Raw genomic sequence first — 22564 nt, 5'->3', positions numbered from 1 at the left:
CACCATGTGGATGAGAGAAAGGAAAACATGTTTTTGAACAGATACGTATCCAGCTTTGTTAAATCCTTATTAGCACTACCAGCTGGTAAGGTAGGTGTTTTTTATTTTACAGGTGACTTTAAAGAAGTTGAGCACCTTGCCCAAGGTCAGTCACATCATTAAGTGGCAGAGCCCAGATTTAAATGTTTGTCTGTCTACAAAGTAAATATTTTTTCCCACTATACTATAACTAGCTTTATAATTTTGTTTCAATAATGGAGCTAAATCTAAACAGATTTTGTATTCTGAAATAAAATACGACAACAAAGAATATGGTAAATTCTGTTTTGGTGTTAATTTTTTTTAATTATATTAAAATATCCTAAATTTCTATGAGTTGCCTCGTGGGGTATTTTTATGCATTTAGAGGATAAAATTCAAAATCTACGCATATGGATATATTTAATTAATATTTAATTACATATACTAAAAATTCTTTCTGAAACATATTGGCAATATCATTGTCACATAGCTCAGTTTTATCTTAAGTGGTACAACATCTTGGAAATTGATTTTATTATTACCTAGGATTAAAAATAACCAAGTCATCTATAATCCAGCTATGTGAATTTTCTTGCCCACTTATTTAACTATTTATTCATTTCAGTCTATATAGCAATCGATATAAGCTGACATTGTATAATTATTTAATGGTTGATATATCCCATAAAGGCAGAAAGCTTTTATAAATTTTATATTCCATAGTCTCTATTTCTTAATATTAAGTACTTTTTTTCATTAGTAAATTTCTCAGGAAATCAGAATGGGCCATCAGACAATTTAACATTAAAGCACTTTTTCTTTTTTTGTCCTGGGAAAGGAATGTCGATGCCCAGGGCACCAAATAAAAACCAGAAATCACATAAATCCCCCTTTTCAAGGGCAAAACTACTCTATGTAGCCTTTGAAAGTATTAGGTTGTGAACATCCAATCAAAAATAAATGGGATAAGAAATAAAACAAAAAGTGGACTGGTGTTAAATTGCTGCTTCTCAACATTAGGGAGTACATGTTATATAAAGAAACTCATAAAGAATAGATGATTTAGCTTAGCTCTCCTAACCACCTTTTTTTTTTTTGTCCTAGCTTGTGCTAAAAGCTCCCAATATTTGCTAATACTTCTCTTTTTTGTCTTTCCTCTTTTAGGAGTATTTTTTGATTGCTAACAATAGCAACCTTTTCTTGGACTTATATGAATCAAACTTATTTAGGTTTAATCCTGAATTGTCTACAAATCAATTACTTGGCTAAAGGAAACTAATATGATTTCATTGTTCTAGTTAATATTAATTTTCCTTTATATCACAAACTCAATATACTCACAGTAACCTGTGCTAACATCACTCATAATAAATCTACACATCTTGTCCACAAAAGGTCTCACAGACCATCCATAGCCCTAGTGTGATCAAAGTTCAAATTCAATTCATCATATTATCTGCCAAAACCCCAAAGAAAATTGTACCCAATGGACTGTTAAACCACATTAGGTTGGTATTATGTAGCTCAAGAACACTGAGTAAGAGTTAAGTAAAATGCAGCCTCAAAAATATTTTAAAGGATTTTAGCTTGTTGCTGCTGAGTATAGTTATTAATATGTTAAAATAACTGCAAATTGTTTTTTATGAATGTAAGAAAATCATAATTACGTTGGTAAATTGCTCATTTTGCAAAGCATGTGAATTCAGACCATTACAGGAAAGTATTAACATATATTAACAGAGTAATGGTTAACCATGTTTTCATAAATGTACTGAATTTTTAAAGGCTTGTCACAAGATTCTGAAAAAATCCTACTCTCTGAATTCATTTTTAGGGAGTGAGAGAGATAGGGAGAGACAAAGAGAGAAAGATGAGAAGCATCAACTCGTAGTTGCAGCAGTTAAATTGTTCATTGATTGCTTTCTCATACATGCTTTGACCAGGGGGTTACAGCTGAGCCAGTGACACCCTGCTAAAGCCAGCAACCTTGGGGTTTGGAACCTGGGTCCTCAGCATCCCAGGTCAACGTTCTATATACTTATGCCACTGCCTGGTGAGGCTGAATTCATTTCCTTTCTTTCTTTCTTTCTCTTTCTTTTTTCTTTCTTTCTTTCTTTCTTTCTCTCTTTCTTTCTTTCTTTCTTTCTTTCCTCTTTCTTTTCTTTTCTTTCTTTCTTTCTCTCTTTTTCTCTTTCTCTTTCTTTCTTTCTCTTTTCTTTCTCTTTCTTTCTCTTTTCTTTCTCTCTTTCTTTCTCTCTCTCTTTCTTCCTTCTTTCTTTCCTTCCTTCCTTCCTTCCTTCCTTCCTTCCTTCCTTCCTTCCTTCCTTCCTTCCTTCCTTCCTTCCTTCTTTCTTTCTTTCTTTCTTTCTTTCTTTCTTTCTTTCTTTCTTTCTTTCTTTCTTTCTTTCTTTCCAACAGAGACAGAGAGAGGGACAAATAGGAACAGACAGGCAGGAAGGGAGAGAGATGAGAAGCATCAATTCTTTGTTGTGGCACCTTAGTTGTTCATTGATTGCTTTCTCATATGTGTCTTGATGGGGGGGGGGGCTCCAGATGAGCCAGTGACCCCTTGCTGAAGCCGGTGACCTTGGGGCTTCCAACCTGGGTCCTCCATGTCCCAGTCCAACGCTCTATCCACTGCACCACCGCCTGGTCAGGCTGAATTCATTTTCTTATACTTTAACTTCACAAAGTGCAAGGATCCATGTAGAAATTAGAGTACAGAAGGAGTGACCAAATCAAGAATGGTAAGATTTTGTATTCTCAGATTGTTGACATCGTAGTCCGTTTAGACTCAATCCCTTAGCCCTAAGCACTCACAGATGGCACTGAGAAGTTGGCAATCAGTGATTACAAAAGGTGCAGAAGATTTCTGAAAACTAGCTTTTGATGGACTTAAAAGTGATACTAGAAGGGCTACCCTGACTTTAAAAAGAAAGAAAAGAAAGTGGACACCAAAAGACTTAGTCTTATAAATACTCATTCATAATAAATAGGATAATGATATCAGGATCCCCAGACTTCAAGTGTTGGCTATGGTTCTACTACTCTGGAGAAAATGACTATTGTTTCTCATTTACAGTAGAAGACACTCACAATAATAGGTTAGAGCTGATTGAAGATAATTATTTTGAACGCATGGATCTCAGGCAAAAATAGTCTCTTTACTAAACTGTGGAATTCTCAAGAGTTGTGCGTTTCAGCACATCCCGCACTGCAGTGCTTCGCAAACTCTGCTTCTGCATTTCTGCTACTGCATCAGCACGGGCTGGCATTATTACAAAGAGAACATCTGCATTTCTGATATTGCATCAGCACGGGCTGGCATTATTACAAAGAGAACATCTGCATTTCTGCTATTGCATCAGCACGGGCTGGCATTATGACAAAGAGAACATCTGCATTTCTGCTATTGCATCAGCACGGGCTGGCATTATGACAAAGAGAACATCTGCATTTCTGCTACTGCATCAGCACGGGCTGGCATTATTACAAAGAGAACATCTGCATTTCTGCTACTGCATCAGCACGGGCTGGCATTATTACAAAGAGAACATCTGCATTTCTGCTATTGCATCAGCACGGGCTGGCATTATTACAAAGAGAACATCTGCATTTCTGCTATTGCATCAGCACGGGCTGGCATTATTACAAAGAGAACATCGCTGGTGAAGCCTTATTTCGTCCTGGGAATCTGCTTCTTCAGATCTCAAACTTTCATCTGTCAGAAACAACTGTAGCAGGAAAAATGGCACCCGGAACTTTTGGAAACCAAGTGGAATGATCATATTCTGAAAGACATGTGTTTATAGTGCGATGGCACGAAGCAGATTCTAGATACAGAGGTAATTGCCAAACATGCCCTTTTTCATCAATAGCGATCTATATTTTGAAGGGTTTGATGAGCAATTTAGAGCTCTGGAGAGCCTGCCTGAGGACGTTTCAAAATCTGTAAGAAATTGGAATGGCTCATTTTTGAAGGATGAGTTATATTAATATGCGGCCGTAAAACTATCTGTGAATGTTGCCGTTGTAATTGCTTTATTTTTCTTCATCTTCCCCAATGAGTATATTCGCTTTATGTTTCCATTGACTTCTTCCTCCTATCAAGGAAGATGCAGTCTTATAAGAACTTGATTTTGTCTTGTTATGGCTCTTAAGTGCACCAGAATAAATGTAAATAATTTCCCATTGACATAAGAAGTCTCTTCTACTTACTTACCGAGTAATGCGGATTTACAGTTTATTTACATGTGGGTCTTTCAGATGATACAAGTTTTGACTCTCACACCAGGCAGAATTTTATCCCACTGATTATGTGCCGAGTCCCATACTTTCAGAAAAGTGTTGCGTCCATCACAGATATAATTCCTATTTATCAAGGCATTGGCGTTTTATTGCTTCTTATTATGTTTAATTCCATCTAGATATCACAAAATTAAAATTTAGTTGCTTTTGTGTGGTAACGGTAGAAGAGAGAAAGAAAATCCTATTGTTGTGGTTATGAAATAGATGAATGCAGACCATTTGCTATTGTGAAGTCACAGAGTTGAACTATATGACAGTGAATTTTTTTTTTATTCTTCTATAATTTTTAGGTATGGAGCAGTACATCAAGCCCTGGGCAAGTAATTTTTCAAACCTGAGTTTTTTTCAGGTGTGCTGGAGGTCAGATCACCCAAAATTAAGTCAGATTATGGCCACAAAGAGATACCAGGCTCTCACGTCATCTCAACACACATAGTCAATGTTAGAAGTAATAATAATAAAAAAAATAGGCAGAGACCTATATGCTTTTTTTTAAAAAAATCCACTGAATGGTAGGAGAATTCTGTAGTAGGTAATTCACAAGGTCCTTTGCTTTTATGCTGTTATTGGTGCTCTTCTGAGGTTTAACTCCTTGAGCTGACATTCTCAGAGGTCTTTCATTTGGGGCCCACAAATGCTTTCCTGAGTCATACAGATGCCTCATGACTCAGGGATTTCTCCATCCACCTGCACCTCTGCATCCAGGACACTTGACACGTGATGCCCACAATGACCATAGAAATGACTCTTTTCTATCCAAGTTTCAGAGGTGACCTTCCTTACTCCCAATTCGAAGCAGCAGTCACGTCTATCGGACCCAGTTCCAGATGGGCAGCTTGCTGGTGGGGAGCACAGTTTCAAACCACATTCCCCCGGTCATCACCTCCCCTGAATCATGTCAGCCAGCCCTTGTGATGCAAAGTGGGGACACCTTGCAAACCATGTCGCAGGGCTGCGGAAGACCACAGTGCTCACCAGAGGCTTCGTTCAAAGGCAATGAACAGGAATGTCGAATGCCTGGTTTTAAGCCAAGAGAAAAAAAAAAGTCCCCATTTCTTCTTTTCTTTTTCCTCTTTCCCCTCAAAATAAAATAAAAAGTCACAAATCTGCCAAAGATGGTTTCAAGCCAATATTGACATCAGATTCCAAGTCTGGAGGAGATAAATAGGATATTTAAAAATCCACAAATACGCTTCTGGGATGCCTGTTTTTATAAGGACAGCTTTTGGGTTTAAAACAAGCCATACTCTTGGCAATGGAAGTGTAGTTTTTGCCTCCTGTTGGCTCCGGAAGCCAAATCTCAAGACAGTGATTGGATGAGAACTGAATGGTTTTATGCCATTGAATAGTGGAGCCCAAGTATTAATGAAGAAAAATCATGTAAAGTGTAAAATGTATTACCGTGTGTGGTTTTTAAAAATTTTAGGAGAAGACTTTAATATACCTTTTCCCCATTCCTCTTATCTCCCTCTCCCCCCCCTTCTTTTCTTATCTAGTTTTCACAGTTAGACCAGCATATTCAATACACCAAGCAGAGGCAGATTTAACAGTGGGCACACCAGGTGTGCACTATGGGGGCCCTGACTTCTGAAGGGCCCCACCAAACCCCAACTTGACACTTTTTTTTTCTAATGACACAGGGCCCAATATTTTCTTCCGTGCCCGAGGCCTCAGCTGATCTTAATCTGCCACTGACACCAAGACTCCTATTTTATGAAATACTAGAGACTACCTGTGGCCCAACCTCACCGGCCTCCGTTCTGTTGAGGATCGAGTAAGATTTTAGGCCATGATTTAACACACTGTGGTTCTAACATAACTGCTAACCAAGAATAAAGCATGAAACTTCGGGTTAAACATGGCAAAAGAGATCTTACACGTGTCCCTGTTTCCGACTCCCATCCCGCTAACATGATGGGGAAGGGATCTGGAACACACGGCGACCAGGACAGAGAGGGCGGGGAGGGAGCCACAGCGCAGGGGAGGCCAATAAGATGTCGGCAGCGGCAGCGGAAAGCAAATAAATAGGACGTCCCTGATTTAGTGCAGCAGGGAGAGGAGGAGTAGACACCCGCAGTGGGGGGAGGTGACAAGGAGCCAGCCATATTGCGCACGGCAGAACGTCAGTATCAAGATACGAAAGCAACAGAAACTTCTGGAGAAAATGTGGAGTGGGGCTGAAGACAGGGGAGCTTTGGAAAGTTAGCATAGAGTCATCCCCTGGTGGCGGGTTAAGAAAATTTAAAAAAAAAACAACAAAAACTTAGGCTTTTAACTTCGTGCAAGGTTTGCGCAGCTGCGGCCAGAAGTAAGGGCTTGGACCAGGAGGCTAAGCGAACAGCGAGGCCTCCTGTCCCTTTTCACCATCCGGGCTCCCGGGAAGCTGGCGGGCAGGTCTACACCTGCCAGGGAAGAAATCAGAAGGATCCTTCCGCGGGGAAACTGACCTCTCTGGGGGAGAAAACCTGCGGATGACCAGAGAATTAGGGGATTAACCAGTGAAAAAGCTGACTCACCACCCCATCGCCCTTCAGTCGCTCTCTTAAAAAACCTCACTAGTTGAATGTTCTGTCCACACGCAGAGCCACGTCCTGGGCCACCTCCCCGAGTCCTGTTGAGGGACAAGGACAAGAGGAAGCCTCCCACATGAAACAGGACAGCCAAATAAACAAAGAAGTAAACACTACGTAGAGGAAATAAAAAGTGTAGGGAGCAGAGTAAAACCTAAAAAAACAACAACCCTATAGTTAATATGCTTAGGGAGAGGAAAGAAAATTTCCCATCCCTGGAACAAACATAGGGTGCCATAATAAAGAAATACTCAGAGAATAAGATACAGACCTTGGCAATGAGAACTATAATATCACAAATAAAAAACCCCTTCAGTTGAAAAAACAAGTTGAAGGAATCACCCAAAATATAAGCTAAAAAGACAAAAAGATAGGCAAGAAAAGATGAGATAGAGGATCTTTTATTTTTATTTTTTTTAGTGTGTGTGTGTGTGTGTGTGTGTGTGAGAGAGAGAGAGAGAGAGAGAGAGAGAGAGAGGAACAGACAAGAAGGGAGAGAGACGAGAAGCATCAACTCGTAGTTGTGGCACCTTAGTTGTTCATTGCTTTTTCATATGTGCCTTGACCCGGGGGCTCCAGCTGAGCAAGTGACCCCTTGCTCAAGCCAGAGACCTTGGGCTTCAAGCCAGTGACCATGAGGGCATGTCTATGATCCCATGCTCAAGCCAGCGACCCCGCACTCAAGCTGGTGAGCCTGTGCTCAAGCTGGATGAGCCCGCACTCAAGCTGGTGAGCCCGCACTCAAGCTGGCGACCTCGGGATTTTGAACCTGGGTCCTTGGCATTTCAGGCCGATGCTCTATCCACTGCAGCACCACCTAGTCAGGCTAGTGGGTCTTTTCTGGAGGTCCAACATCTAACTAGTAGGAAGCACAGAAATATAAAACAGAGAAATTATCGAAGAAACCATGCAGGAAAACTTTCAGAACTGAGGGATAAGTGTCTATAGGTTGGAAGAGAAGACTAAGAGCCTAACACAATGAATTAAGCAGCTGTCAAGAGCGATCAGTGTGGGTTGGTATTCTGGGCTTGTATGCTGAATGTTGGGGAAATAAACCAGAACAACACACGCACACACAGAGAACCAATAAACCACCTGATGCTTCTGACCGTACTAAGAGTGGTAGGGTTCTGACAGCGAGCTAGGGATGAATTATTATAGGAATGGAAACACGAACTACTAAAGAAATAAGATGACAATGCAATTGTTAATTCCCAGGAAAACTGTCGCACAAGAAAAAGAGAAATTATCAAGGCATGCTGTTACTGTTATTCCGCTGTGAATGATACGTGTATGTCCAAATCAATGTAAACATTGACTGTTGATTTAATTGAACAAAAAGTTCTTCTATTTATTATCTTAGGAGGAGGGAAGAGGAGAGCGGGAGGGGAATGGTGCTTGAGAGCCCAATCCTCCTCTTTCATAGTAGGAACTCTTAAGTCAAAGCATGAAAAATCAAGAAAGAGCAACGAAGCATGCTGAATAAGAAACAGAGAGGCAAACAGCAGGAAAAGCGGTCCAATGAGGTTTCCTCTGGGGAATTTAGAGGTGGGGGATGGGAAGCCTGGGGCTTCAGCTACATGTCCTAAGTCTTGTGGAACTCTTTTTTTTTTTGTATTTTTCTGAAGCTGGAAACAGGGAGAGACAGTCAGACAGACTCCCGCATGCGCCCCACCGGGATCAACCTGGCACGCCCACCAGGGGCGACGCTCTGCCCACCAGGGGGCGATGCTCTGCCCATCCGGGGTGTCGCTCTGCCGCGACCAGAGCCACTCTAGCGCCTGGGACAGAGGCCAAGGAGCCATCCCCAGTGCCCGGGCCATCTTTGCTCCAGTGGAGCCTTGGCTGTGGGAGGGGAAGAGAGAGACAGAGAGGAAGGGGGGGGGTGGAGAAGCAAATGGGCGCTTCTCCAATGTGCACTGGCCGGGAATCGAACCTGGGTCCCCCGCACGCCAGGCTGACGCTCTACCTCTGAGCCAACCGGCCAGGGCCTCTTGTGGAACTCTTTAATAGTATAGGCACATGGAACTCGGAGAAACAAACATTTTAAATGAGAAGTCATAGTAGCAGAACGCAACCAGATAACCATGTTTAAATCTTGGCTCTGCCTATCCCCAGCTTGTAACTTGGGGGCAAGTAACTACACCATCACGATCTTAAAATTTCCTTAAATTTGGGGAACATTTTACAGAGTTGTGGTGAGGAGACGGCGAGATACACTAGCAAAAGCTTCCAGGGGATACAGAAGATACTTAATAAATAGCAGCCTTTTTTTTCCCCCATTAGTTCACAGCAATCAATAATTATAGTAACAGGAGGTCCTCTTAGAATAATTAACCAACTCTGGCACAGTAACCTTTGGCTGACTATCACTCTGGGCAGACTATTACATTGGCTTGCTTTAGACTCTTGCTAAGTGGCCAGGCTGTTGCCTGAGAAACAGTGGTTTAAGCTCGACATATGGATTTCCGTCTAAGTATGATGGATGCGGTTAAGGCAGCAGCTGGAAAAGGTGGCAGCCCAAGGAGCAGGCGGGGGAAGGGAATTGATGAGGGCTTTCTTCAAAGGGCTGGTGTCATTTTTCTCAGGTTTGTCATCACCTCTGGTTCGATCACTTGAAATCCAGGTGTCAGGTACCAGCCGCAGGCCTCGCAAAAGCAGCGGGGTTGATAGGGGAATTTGAAAGTTTGGGAGCGAGAGAGGAAAGGAGGAGACAGTATCTGATGCCAGCTGCCATTCTGGTAGAGGGCAGCCATCCCAGGACGTGGCACCGAGAGACCCCTGAGCAACGAGGTAGGATGAGAGGGTCTGCCGGATGTGAGTGTGGAGGGGACACACGTGAAGTGTCCTTCGTGTTCCCAGGCTTGGCTAGTTTCCTCGAAAACCTCACAACCCCAAACCTGAGCCCAAATAACTAACTCAGGATGTGGCTGTTCATTCCCTTCCCACTTTGACAAATGAGAACATTTAAGCAAAGAGGTTAAAATTTGGCCCCAAGACTGAATGTTTAGCAGAACCAAGATTTATAACCAGGTGACCCTCGCTCCACAGTCCACTGACTTTTTCGTTCTATCCTCCTCTGGAGATGACCTTGTTTATATGAAATAGAGCCTGCAAGCCCTTTGTAAAGCATGACGTACCTCAAAACATTTGAGATGCTATTGAACATCTGAGATGACGATGATGATACATGAAAACCAGAGAAGCCGATACATTAAGTGTCACACCCAGTGCATTTTAGTTTGTGGAGCGGGTTGAAGAGGAGGGGACAGAAGCCTAAATGGAGACACGGTGGAAGTCAGGATGAAAGGGCAAGGTGAGTTTTAGTATTTCAACAGGAAAAAAAGAATATGATTATTTCTGAGCCGCAGAAATTGCTCAGTTGACACATTTCTTTCTTCCATAAAATAATTATATTAAGTAAACTATCAGTTTTCTGAGTATAAAATTCAAGAGGGATCATTTGAAGGCTGTTCCACAAAAAAAGCTTAGGTTCTGGCTGGTGGGGACTGGAGCTCACCTGAGTGTCAGGAATGCAGATCTGGATGCCACCGGGGTCAGTCAGGACGGGCATTTAAACAGCATCCCTGGGCGATGTGAATGCATTTTGCAATCTCAGAAGCATTGCTTTAGGCCAACAGCAAAATGTTGTGGATGGAGAGAAAAAAAAAGGGGTGTAAATTTGAGCAAGGGATTTGCAAGTTACACCTTTTTTTTTTTTTTTTTTTTTAATGAGAATATGAATTTCAGCGAGTATCCTGAGTACTTTTTACGACTAATCAGACAGTGAACAAATCGCTCCAATTGCCACAGAGTGACTGAACTTGGCTGGGAAGTGTGAGTGAGGGGGAATATTTTTTTTATAAAGTGCTTTAAACAAACAAAGTGTAGGTATTAAAAGGGGTTGGGACATTTAATTCAAGCTACATTATAATTAGCCAAGGATGATTTTATAAGTAAAATCTCAAAAATATAGCTTTAAATTTTCCCTCTAATAATGTTATGTATGTGGTGAATAAAATAAAAACAAAACCTTGTGGATTTCTCGCTTGTTAAAGCAATTCAGTGTTTTTTGTTTGTTTGTTTTTTCTTTTTTTTGAAGCTGGAAACGGGGAGAGACAGTCAGACAGACTCCCGCATGCGCCCGACCGGGATCCACCCGGCACGCCCACCAAGGGCAATGCTCTGCCCACCAGGGAGCGATGCTCTGCCCCTCGGGGTGTCACTCTGCCGAGACCAGAGCCACTCTAGCGCCTGGGGCAGAGGCCAAGGAGCCATCCCCAGCGCCTGGGCCATCTTTGCTCCAATGGAGCCTTGGCTGCAGGAGGGGAAGAGAGAGACAGAGAGGAAGGGGGGGTGGTGGAGAAGCAAATGGGCGCTTCTCCTGTGTGCCCTGGCCGGGAATCAAACCCGGGTCCCCCGCACGCCAGGCCGACGCTCTACCGCTGAGCCAACCGGCCAGGGCCAGCAATTCAGTGTTTTATAAAAAGGTTTGGTTCATTCCTTTGGCGTGCTCAGGAAAGGGTACCAGGCACCTTTGGAAAACCCAGCATTGGGGCAGGAAATGGTACCCCTAGGCCTTCTAAGTCCTGCTAGGGGCTAGATCACATTTCCTGCTGCCTCTCATCATCACTTACGACCTTTGCCCTCTCCACAGAGCAGTATTCTGGGAGTTATTGGTGGAGCCATGAGACAGGGTGACAGAGATTCAAGGACTCACATTTATAGCCTCTGGTGTCTGACCCAAAGGAAATGATAACCCCTCACATTCTCAGGACATAAATTAAGAATTTACACTCTTTCAATCAGTTCATCAACAGACGTTTAGAAAGCACCAACTTTTGCGAACAGCTTGGTGCCGTGCGTCCAAATGTAAGCCAGAGTTGTTTTCTTCTTCTTCCGGGATATTTAAATCCCTGCGGCAGAAACAGCCAAGTAACTCATGGGGGGGGGGGGTGAGGCATATTTGGGTAGGAGGGAGCGCTGGAATAACAGACGGCCGGCCTGGATTTAGGACTTGTCAGTGGACAAAGGACATTTGGAGTCAGAGTTCATTAGTTTTCACATTTTAGAGTTATGGGTCCAGGTTTGGAATATTTTAATGACTCACCCAATGTCATCCTCACTGGTAAAGAGGCAGAGCTGAAAATAAAACCCAGATCATCCATTGCTGAATTCCAGGAGGAAGAATAGCCCAGATGGTGATGATGATGGTGGCAATGATGATGAAGATAATCATGATGAAGGTGGTAGTGGCGGTGGTGACAGTGATGATGATGATGGTGATGGTGTTGATGACGATGATGATGATGATGATGATGATGCTGGTGGCGGTGGTATTAAGGAAAAATAAAAATTGAGAAAGGCAGTGGTAGGGACTCTCCTCCTCAAACAAAGGACGTACCTGTTACTCCTTCCACCAACGTTGTTTGTTTTGGTTGAAGGAGAAAAATGAGTGGCCTCAAAGGACTGAAATTGAGGACAAAAAGAGGGATCTGGCACCCCAAGGTGACCTTAGCACATACGGGCTTTCCCAGAGCTCCATGAAGTGGATGTTAGTGAATAATCCTTGTCGTAACCCACAACCGAGGTTAAAGAATCAGGAGCTTCCCTAAATGCATCTGGCAAGCATTTCGTCTTCCCTTAAATAAAATAAATTCCCTTAATAAAGCCAACGGAAGCAGGGGTGGTGGCGGGGGTGGGGGGTGGACAGGGTGTGTATGATTTATTAGGGAGCAAGGAGAAGGCCCGGACAGTTCTGAACTATCTGTTGAGAACTAGTGGTTCGTTCTAAAACCAAGTTGTACATTGGTTTCTCTTTTTTGTGCCAATCTTACATTTTTTAAAAAATATAACTTTTATGAATATCATCATTAGTGCTATAAGTGCAGGGAAGTATAAGTTAATTCTACAGTAAAGTGATTATTAAATCCATTAGTCATATGCAAGGAATCCATAATTAACTTATTCTCCAGCATCAAGTAAATGATTCTACTGTGTGCTTTAAGAAAGCAATTGTTCACTAATATGCAAAATACAGCAGAACTATTAGATCATAAAGCTATGCAATCTTATAATTAAATTATAAATTTTACATATTTTAATAATGTGCTTTATATACTTTAATTGTTTTCTACGCAAGATTAAAAGGAGGTGCCACGCTTTTTTCCCAGATACATTATATCTTGACCTGAACCACGCAATACTTAATAATAATTGATGAGCATCTACGGGGGTGGGGGGGGTGGGGGTGGGTGACAGCAGTCTTTCAGCAACGTCAGATGATGTTTCTTTGGGTTATTGCCGAGGACGAAAATGAAGATATGCATTAGTCTTAAGTGGAGTTGCAGCTATCCCCTTGGGCTTTCTTTTGTTTTGTTTTTTTCCCCCCTCTTTTCCTGTTATCACAACCACAGGCATCCATGTTCTCTCTTCCTGGGCCTTGTGCGTACGGGCTGGCCCCCACTCCCACTGCCGTGGCTGCCTATGTGGGTAAAAGCAACACGCACATTAAATTCTCTGCAGGGGACGTATGCGCCTACACGAGCCATCTATTGTTGTTATTGTGTTTTGGATTAAGTAATGATGCCATTCTTTTCTGTGTGCACAAGTAAGTGTGTTTGAAAGAACTAGAGAGATACCACGGGTCTGTGCCACGGGGCGGTGGGAGGAGGGGTGGTGTCGCCTCTGTAACCTTGTGCTTTTCCAAATCCCGATCGATCTATCGATGGCTGCAGCGGGAGCTGTCATGCAGGTTTCCTTTATTCTCCCGCAGAGGGGGCCAACCTTTCCCCTCGATGGTTACACTATCCAGGCCACTTTCCAGTTTTCAGAAGTGACGTTGCATTGAAGATTCTTTCCACAGCAGCGGAGTCAACAGCTCTCTCCTCAGCAAACACGAATTGAGTTTACCATGTGGCCAGCCCTGAGCTCAACATGGGAGTATGTAAGATTTAAAAAGATGAGGTTTCTTGATCTAAGTTGGTGAAGCAGGTATATCACTAACGCTTGAACAGGATGCCAAGGGTATGAGTTTGCTAGGGCCGCCATAACCAGGTGCCACAGACTTGGGTGGCTTAAACAACAGAAATTTATTTTCTCCTGGTTCTGGAGTCTGGAAGTTCAAGATCAAAGGCTGGTTTCTTCTGAGACCCCTTGTCCTTGCTTGGAAATGGCCGCCTTCTTGCTTTGTTTTCACATAGTCTTCGTGTGTGTGTGTGTGTGTGTGTGTGTGTGTGTGTGTGTCTCTGTCCTGTCCTAATCTCCTCTTTTCAAGGACACTAGTCATCTGGCCTGTGGTGGCACCATGGATAGAGCGCCGACCTGGAGGCTGAGTCACTGGTTCAAAATCCTTGGCTTGCCTGGTCAAGGCACATAAGACAAGTGACCAATGAACAGCTAGAGTGAAGCAACTACTTCTCTCCCTTAACCCTCTGTAAAATCAATAAATAAAATCTTTAAAGTATAATTGCCCTTTAAAAACAACAACAAAAACAAGGACATCAGTCATATTGGATTAGAGCCCAGCCCAAATGACCTTATTTTAACTTAATCACTTCTTCAAAGCCCCCCCTCCCCAGTAGAACCCCTTCTGAGGTTCTAGGGAAAAAGACTTCAATATAAGGACTTTGAAGGCACACCAGTCAGTCCACAAGATCAAGAGATCCCCAAGGGGCAGCACAAGCCCAGCGTAGGGTGGGAAAGGCTTCTTGGGGGTAACTGGAGTCTGGGTGTTGAAGAGAAACAGGAGCTATTAGGTGAAGTGTGGGGAAGGGGGTTGGCAATCCAGGTGGATAAAACAACATGTCATGACGAGTCTTGAATATAGCCAGAGTTGCGTACAGAAGGGATCGGGGAAGGGACTGACACAATGTTGAGTCTGGAAGGTCCACCAGCTTTGGAGGACCATGGGAGTCATGCGAAGGGGCTTGGACTTGATGCTGAAGGCTGAGAGAAACCACTGAAGGATTCTAGGCTGGGGAATGGTGAGATCCGTTTTCATTCTTACAAAGAAACTGGTATATTTAGGGGCCCGATAGAAAGGTCACCAATGGCCCTAGGAATATCTTCAGATTTGCTCTAGTATCTGAAATTCACACCACCAAAGAAACACTCCTTTGGGTCATTAGCCTACAGGCACAAACCTCTTTATTTTCTTGATGGCACTAATCAGGATCTGTAATTATTTAACTTGTTTACGTGTTTGTTGCCCTGATGGTCAGTTTTCTGTAGCTTCTCTGAACCTCACCCAGCGCCTGGCACATAGTGGAGGTTCAGTACATATATATTTGTAGTAAGAACGTATGAGTCATCCTCAATTAAACAACACATTAAGCTAATAAAGCCAATAAACTGATCCAGAGCCCTTGGGACTAAAACACGGGTCAGAAAAGCTCCGGCAGTGGTGATTAGGAAAGTGTAGGATAGGTCAGATTTGGCGATGTCATGTGGGGCAGGCCAATGGGAGAAGGTGACCCCCGGGCCCCCACCTCACTGAGGGGCTGGGTGGGTGGGAGATGAGGACTAGTTGAGGTCATGAACATGGAAGTGATTCACATACTGGACTTGGAAACTAGACAGCTGCTGGAACCACACCTCTGCCACTAACTAGCCAGGTGACCTTGGGTGACTGCTTACCCTCTCTGGATCTCCAATGCTTCATCGTGAGGGCAGTAAAATGATAGCTCCTACCTTTTAGATTGTTGCGAGGGTTAGAGGAGTTCATATAAGATGTGTTTACAACAGGGTTTGGCACATTAAGAGAGTTACGTCAGTTTTGGCTACTACTATAATATTTTTAAATTTTAATCAAAAGAGGCACCATTGGTCCCCTTGACTCTGATCTCTACTCCCTTTTTTCCAGAAGTTGCTCCTATTTATTCTCTACAACCTGAACCATGCTACTAGTCTACTTGAAAGTCTTAGGCCTGCAAAAGGAACCTTGACCGACCCAGCAGTCCCTCTGCCCCCAAAACTCAAAGACACTGGTACATAAAGACACATGCACCACCACAATCACTGCAGCATTATTCACAGTGGCCAAGACACGGAAACAACCAAAGTGTCCCCTGATAGAGGACTGGGTAAAGAAGACGTGGTCCATATATACAATGGAATACTGCTCGGCCATAAGAAATGATGGCATAGTGTCATTTACGACAACATGGATAGACCTCGAGAACATTATACTGAGTGAAATAAGTAAATCAGAAAAAGCTAAGAGCTGTATGATTTCACACATAGGTGGGATATAAAACTGAGACTCATGGACATAGATAAAAGTGAAGTGGTTACCAGGGGGAGGGGGATGTGAGAGAGGGGGTGGGGGGGAAGGTTTGGGGGAAAGGGTGTAATGAAGGACAAATATAAGGTGACAGAAAATAATTTGACTTTGGGTGATGGGTAGACAACGTAATCGACAGTTCAAATACTATAGAAATGTTTACCTAAAACCTATGTCACTCTGTTAAATTTAATTTTCTAAATAAAAATTTTTAAAAGAATTTAAAAAAATAACAAAGAAAGAAGGAAAGAAATAAGAACCTTGACTTGAGCCGTTTGTCACACATGTATTAGGTGACTGCCATGGTCCAGGCCCTGGAACAGAAGACATGCAAAGGATAAATACAGAAGGACAGTCTACTTATCTGTTCACATGGTTCAGAGCAGCGTTTCCCAGAGCGTGGTCCACAGACCTCCCATCACCATTCCTGCTCTGAACAGCAGAAAACCAGACATATAAGCACTCTGAGCAGACTGAGGGCAAGAAGTCTAGGGCCTGACACTGTCCCCAGGGTATGGCGGGAGTTGTGGAAAAGGAGAGACAGGAAGTGGGCCACTGAGAGCTATAACATTCTTTCTGACAGATAGGTCACGTCTTTCCTCCACCCAGAGGAGAGCTACTGAGCCTGCCAGAGGTCTAAGCTCTCGGCAAGAAGGAAATGCACGAAGAAATCAGACCCTACCACGCCCCCTTACTTGGACCCTCCTGCACCAGACCAACTCGGCTCCCTAGAATTGGCCAACAGAGCAAAAGCCCGCTCAATTTGTGAGTTCTGAACACGGAATTATTCTCTGTGGCAACTCCGATACTGGCAATGGGAAATGACGCTCTGTCCTGTTTATACAACAGCCGTTGATAGATAGTGACTTCATAGTTAGATATTTATGAGAGGTTTCATTTCAAATAATATAGTTTTGGCCTGTGGCGATGCAGAGGCTCTTACCCATTATTACCGAGAAGCAAAATCTTCAGGATATTGTAACTCTAACTGCAGGGTCTGTGTGATCTACTCGGAAGAACTGGAGAAGTTAATACTTCTCAAAGCAGTGAAAGCTTTATTATGAAAAGTCTCATTAGGAAGTTATCTGTCCCTAAAACATATAGGTTATCAGAAGGTCAGGTATAAAAAAAAAACACAGCAACTTTTCATATTTTGCTTTCCCCTTATGACTTCTATCACATAACAAGGTAATTAAAAAGAAACAAGGTCCCCAGCTTTCCACGACAGAGACCAGACACCTGGCTATGCTCTCTAGCCAGGTCCCAGCTCTAAAGCGAGCTGGTGACATCCTTCTTTGGTGTTGCAGGACAATGGCCTTTGCTGGGTTGGGTAATGAGGCCTCTGCTAACGTAGTGCTATTCCAAGACCTAGAAACTGTCATCAAACCTTGTGTGTCCTGTGTCCCCAAGTGGTACAAGAAGACTAGCCCCGTGCTAACATCACCTGGGCATGGCTGCCACAGTCTGTGGGTTTAATCTTTGTCATATTATGAGAGAGCCTTGGCAGCTGAGGAAGGGACTGGGTCCGGGGAAGGTGGGTGGGTAGGGGGATACAAAGACCCTTGAAGGATGGGCGTGGGGAATGAGCAGGGAACACCGTGTCACCGCAGCTCTTCTCAAAGGGACGGCCGATGACACAAATGGGCCCGAGTCACAGAGGCTCCCTTGGTTTGGGGAAGACAGAATAAAAGCTAAGGTGGTTGGGGAAAAATTGGGCAAGAAATGAGAGTGATAGATAACTTAGCAGAGGGGTTCAATTTGTGTGTGTGTGTGTGTGTGTGTGTGTGTGTGTGTGTGTAATGCAGGAAATGTGAGCAGGACCCATCGTTGATTCAATGCTGTCCCTTACCCCTGCCTAAAATTCATACGTTGAAGTCCTAACTCTCAGAACCTCAGAGCAGCACTTCTATTTGGAGATAGGGTCTCTAAGGATATGATTAAATTCAAATTAGGGCCCTGGCCGGTTGGCTCAGCGGTAGAGCGTCGGCCTAGCGTGCGGAGGACCCGGGTTCGATTCCCGGCCAGGGCACACAGGAGAAGCGCCCATTTGCTTCTCCACCCCTCCGCCGCGCTTTCCTCTCTGTCTCTCTCTTCCCCTCCTGCAGCCGAGGCTCCATTGGAGCAAAGATGGCCCGGGCGCTGGGGATGGCTCTGTGGCCTCTGCCTCAGGCGCTAGAGTGGCTCTGGTCGCAATATGGCGACGCCCAGGATGGGCAGAGCATCGCCCCCTGGTGGGCAGAGCATCGCCCCTGGTGGGCGTGCTGGGTGGATCCCGGTCGGGCGCATGCGGGAGTCTGTCTGACTGTCTCTCCCTGTTTCCAGCTTCAGAAAAATGGAAAGAAAAAAAAAAAAAATTCAAATTAGGTCATTCAGGTGGGCCCTAGTCCAGTGACGGGTGTCCTTATAAGAAGAGGAGATTAGAACACAGACATGTACAGAGGGAAGTTCATGGGAGGACAGGGGGAGAAGTCAGCATCTACAAGCCAATGAGAGAGGCCTCAGAAGATACCAAGCCTGTGACCAGCTTGATCGTGAACGTCCAGCCTCTGGAATGGTGAAAAGACCAATTTTTGTTGGGTAAGCCATCACGTCTGGGGCACTATACTGTGGCAGCCCTAGGAAATTGATGCAGCCGGTGAAGTCATTCGGGGCAGCTAGGAAGAGAAAGGCAGACTCTAACGCACAACTGTGGATTAGCATCCACAGTGTATTTCTTTTCAAAGCGTGAGCCCCAAAGCGGGGAGCGCGACCTTCTCCCGTGCCTGGGCTCTTTTGCGAGCTGCACCAGACTTCAGCTGCAGATCCTGCTCTTGGGGGCCCCAGGCATCCCTTACCTGGGTTTACCTCCTTTTATCTTGATGACAAGATAAGGGGGCATCTGCGTTTTTCTCTCAGATTATGCTGTAAGTGAAGCGACTGAATGAAGGGCTAGCAGAGAGGATTTCCTGGGGCAGCAGGCCTGGGGAAAGGTGGTCCCCGTTTCAGTAGCCAGCCTGCTACTTTATTTCCAGTCATCCTATATTGGACAATTTTTATTTTGCAGAGTTTGGGAATGGTGGAAATGAGAGCTATGATTTTATTATATAAAAATGAGGAAGGATGGGATGTGTGCTTTCTGCCCTTGGATAGCTTTGGTTAGAGCCCTGGCTCTCTACCCTGTTACTAGTTAGTTGAGTGACCCTACTTAACCTCTTTGAACCTTTTATCCCTCTCTGTAAAAGAGGAAAACATCTTTATAGGCTTGAATAATACAAAATGGGCCGTATACTGAACACCGTACCTGGCATATTATTGCATGTTCAATAAGAGCAGAAATTCTGGACACTCCAACCTCATCCTCCTAACAGCACCGAGTTCCTACTTCAACAGGCAGGAGAAATCAAACGGGTTCGATTTGGGGCTGCCCGACTAGACTCCAGCGTTAGCTATGCCCAAACAAGAACATCTGTTCTTGAAAGTCGAAATGCAGTGCTTGATATCCATGCTTTGTTTTTAAGGTTTTCTTTAAATCAAGAAGTGCAGAGCTGTTAGGTGCCAATAAAAACCAGTTAAACCAGAAACTGTGGTTGGTTTTTTTTTTTGTATGTTTGTTTGTTTTAGGGATAGTGCCTTTTATTTTTATAAGGCAACCTAACAGTGAAAGTTCCAATAAAAATAGCTCTTATTGAACATGCAATAATATGCCAGGTACGGTGTTCAGTATACGGCCCATTTTGTATTATTCAAGCCTGTAAAGATGTTTTCCTCTTTTAAAGAGAGGGATATAAGGTTCAAAGAGGTTAAGTAGGGTCACTCAACTAACTAGTAACAGGGTAGAGAGCCAGGGTCTAACCAAAGCTATCCAAGGGCAGAGCCACAGGTCCTGACCTCTCCAGGGCACTGCTCCGATTTCTCACAGGGTCCGCTTGTTTCTTCTCATCACCCTTCTGAACAATCAGCTTTGGAGATGGAAAGTTCAGTGGCCACCCCCGAGGTAGGGAGGCGAAAGAGACGTGTTCTCATTGCCGCGCGCATCTGTTTAACTCCTGTTAGCGTCTAACTCGTATCCTGGAGCCTTCCCAGACTTGTCACACGAGGGAAGTAGACGGGAGGAGATTTGACAGGGGGTGGTGAACACACCACCAGTGATCTTTCATATAATTGTACACCTAAAACCTACATAATTATTATTATGCAATGTCATTTCAATAAGTTCAAAATTTTTTTTTTTAATTTTTTTTTTTTTTTCTTCATTTCTGAAGCTGGAAACGGGGAGAGACAGTCAGACAGACTCCCGCATGCACCCGACTGGGATCCACCCGGCACGCCCACCAGGGGCGATGCTCTGCCCACCAGGGGGCGATGCTCTGCCCATCCTGGGCGTCGCCATATTGCGACCAGAGCCACTCTAGCGCCTGAGGCAGAGGCCAAGGAGCCATCCCCAGCGCCCGGGCCATCTTTGCTCCAATGGAGCCTTGGCTGCGGGAGGGGAAGAGAGAGACAGAGAGGAAAGCGCGGCGGAGGGGTGGAGAAGCAAATGGGTGCTTCTCCTGTGTGCCCTGGCCGGGAATCGAACCCGGGTCCTCCGCACGCTAAGGTTCAAATTTTTTAAAAAAGGAAAAGAAAAAAGAGGGAGGCAGAATGGGTCCTGAGACCAAACAAAATCCTGGTTTAAACCTCAGCTCTGCCACTTACTAACTATAACCTGAGCTGGGAAATCTCATCCAATCATTGTTTTTCTTATCTGCAAAATGGGTTAACAGCTTCTTCCTTATAGCGCTGCTGTCAGAGGGTTGACAGCACAGGTTAGAGGCGTGGCGATGACTGGCACTTAATAAACTGTAACTATGGATTAGCATTTAAACACCATGAACATCCTGTCTTTTTATGTGACTCATAACATCAAGTCTATAGAAACTATCTGGGAAGAAGCAAAATGAGAAAATCCCCGATGGACTGCCTTGTGGTGATTATTCTAAATATTTCCCCCCAGAAGAATGAATAAAAGTTATTTTAAGCCTACCTTCTATTAGGAAAATATTATAAAACTCTGAGCAGACAACAGTGATGTGGATAGTAAGTATAGCGCTTATGAAACCACTGTATGCTTTTCTGCTAAAGCTATAACTTAATTGCCCTTAATGTACTCTCTTGGTTAATACGGCAAGCAAATGGGGACAATTTGAAATACCTCTATTAGCATGTACAGTGTCAGAACATACAACTTGCCATTATAAATGCACAAGATTCATTGCAACAGAAGGCTTTCCTTATACATACAAAGAAACGTTTGAGACAGTTCGCCTGTGGAGTGCTGAGAAGACCCACGATCCGCGATCTTTCACCTCTGCAGAAATGAAATAGGATTGTCTCGCTGTGTTCCAGGAGCAGCGAGCGAGTCAGAGATCTGTTTCGGGGGCAGGAGGCCAGCTTTTGTGAACTCCTCTGGAGGGCTTTTAGAAGGAACTGGAGAAAGGCTAGTTCCTGTATGTGAAAAGATGACTTTACAAAAGTCCTTTCTGGGTCCTGGCTGGTTAACTTAGTCGGAGGGTTGTTCCGAAATGCCAAGGTCGCAGGTTCGATCCCTGGTCAGGGCACATCCAGGGAGGGAGCAACCAGTGGACACACAACTAAATGGAACATCAAATGAATGCTTCCCGCCTGACCTGTGGTGGCGCAGTGGATAAAGCTTCGACCTGGAAATGCTGAGGTTGCCGGTTCGAAACCCTAGTCTTGCCTGGTCAAGGCACATATGGGAGTTGATGCTTCCAGCTCCTCCCCCCTTTCTCTCTCTCTGTCTCTCCTCTCTCTCTGTCTCTCCCTCTCCTCTCTAAAATGAATAAATTTAAAAAAAAATGAATGCTTCCCTCTCTCTCTCCGTTCCTCTCTGTCTTCCTAAAATCAATCAAAAAAAATTTTTAAAAGTCCTTTCTGGGGAAGAGTGATCTGATTTGGTGCAAAGGTGCCAGCAATCCCTCCATGTTGAACCTCTACCACTTGATTTCGTGGGTAGCTAATGTGCTGTGTTGATTTCACAGTTCCACGTATTTACAGTTTTCTTCATATAATGCTTAAATGGGGCTTCAGGGAAGGCATTTCCTTTTAAACTTTTTTTTTTTCAATCACAAATATAATCGAACCATACAACTACATTCTGCCTATTAGAAACATTTTGTTAAAAGCTCGGATGATCAAACCCATAGAAACTAAATTGTGAGAAGTATCCTAATGGGAAAAAGAATGAGAGCCTATGATACAGGGGGTTGGGGGTTCTAGAAAAGAGATGGTCTTCCATAGCCATGGTTTATTTCTGAAAGAAAGGGTAAAGGCATACATTTATTTTCAAAGGAAGCTGAAGACTAAGAGATGGCAAGCTGCTTTAAAATGACGGAGACTGAACTGG

At 43.9% G+C, this 22564-nt stretch overlaps 1 protein-coding gene across 1 annotated transcript in view; it reads right to left on the bottom strand.

Moving 5' to 3' along the window:
- Positions 1-22564, bottom strand: part of GABRP (gamma-aminobutyric acid type A receptor subunit pi) — a 47203-nt gene that overhangs the window by 3963 nt on the left and 20676 nt on the right. The window lies entirely within an intron of this gene.

The sequence above is a fragment of the Saccopteryx leptura genome, chromosome 6 (assembly GCF_036850995.1).
Source record: "Saccopteryx leptura isolate mSacLep1 chromosome 6, mSacLep1_pri_phased_curated, whole genome shotgun sequence".
Taxonomy (NCBI): domain Eukaryota; kingdom Metazoa; phylum Chordata; class Mammalia; order Chiroptera; family Emballonuridae; genus Saccopteryx; species Saccopteryx leptura.
The sequence above is the reverse complement of the archived record's forward strand: the minus strand, read 5'-3'. Positions and strand labels throughout refer to the sequence as shown.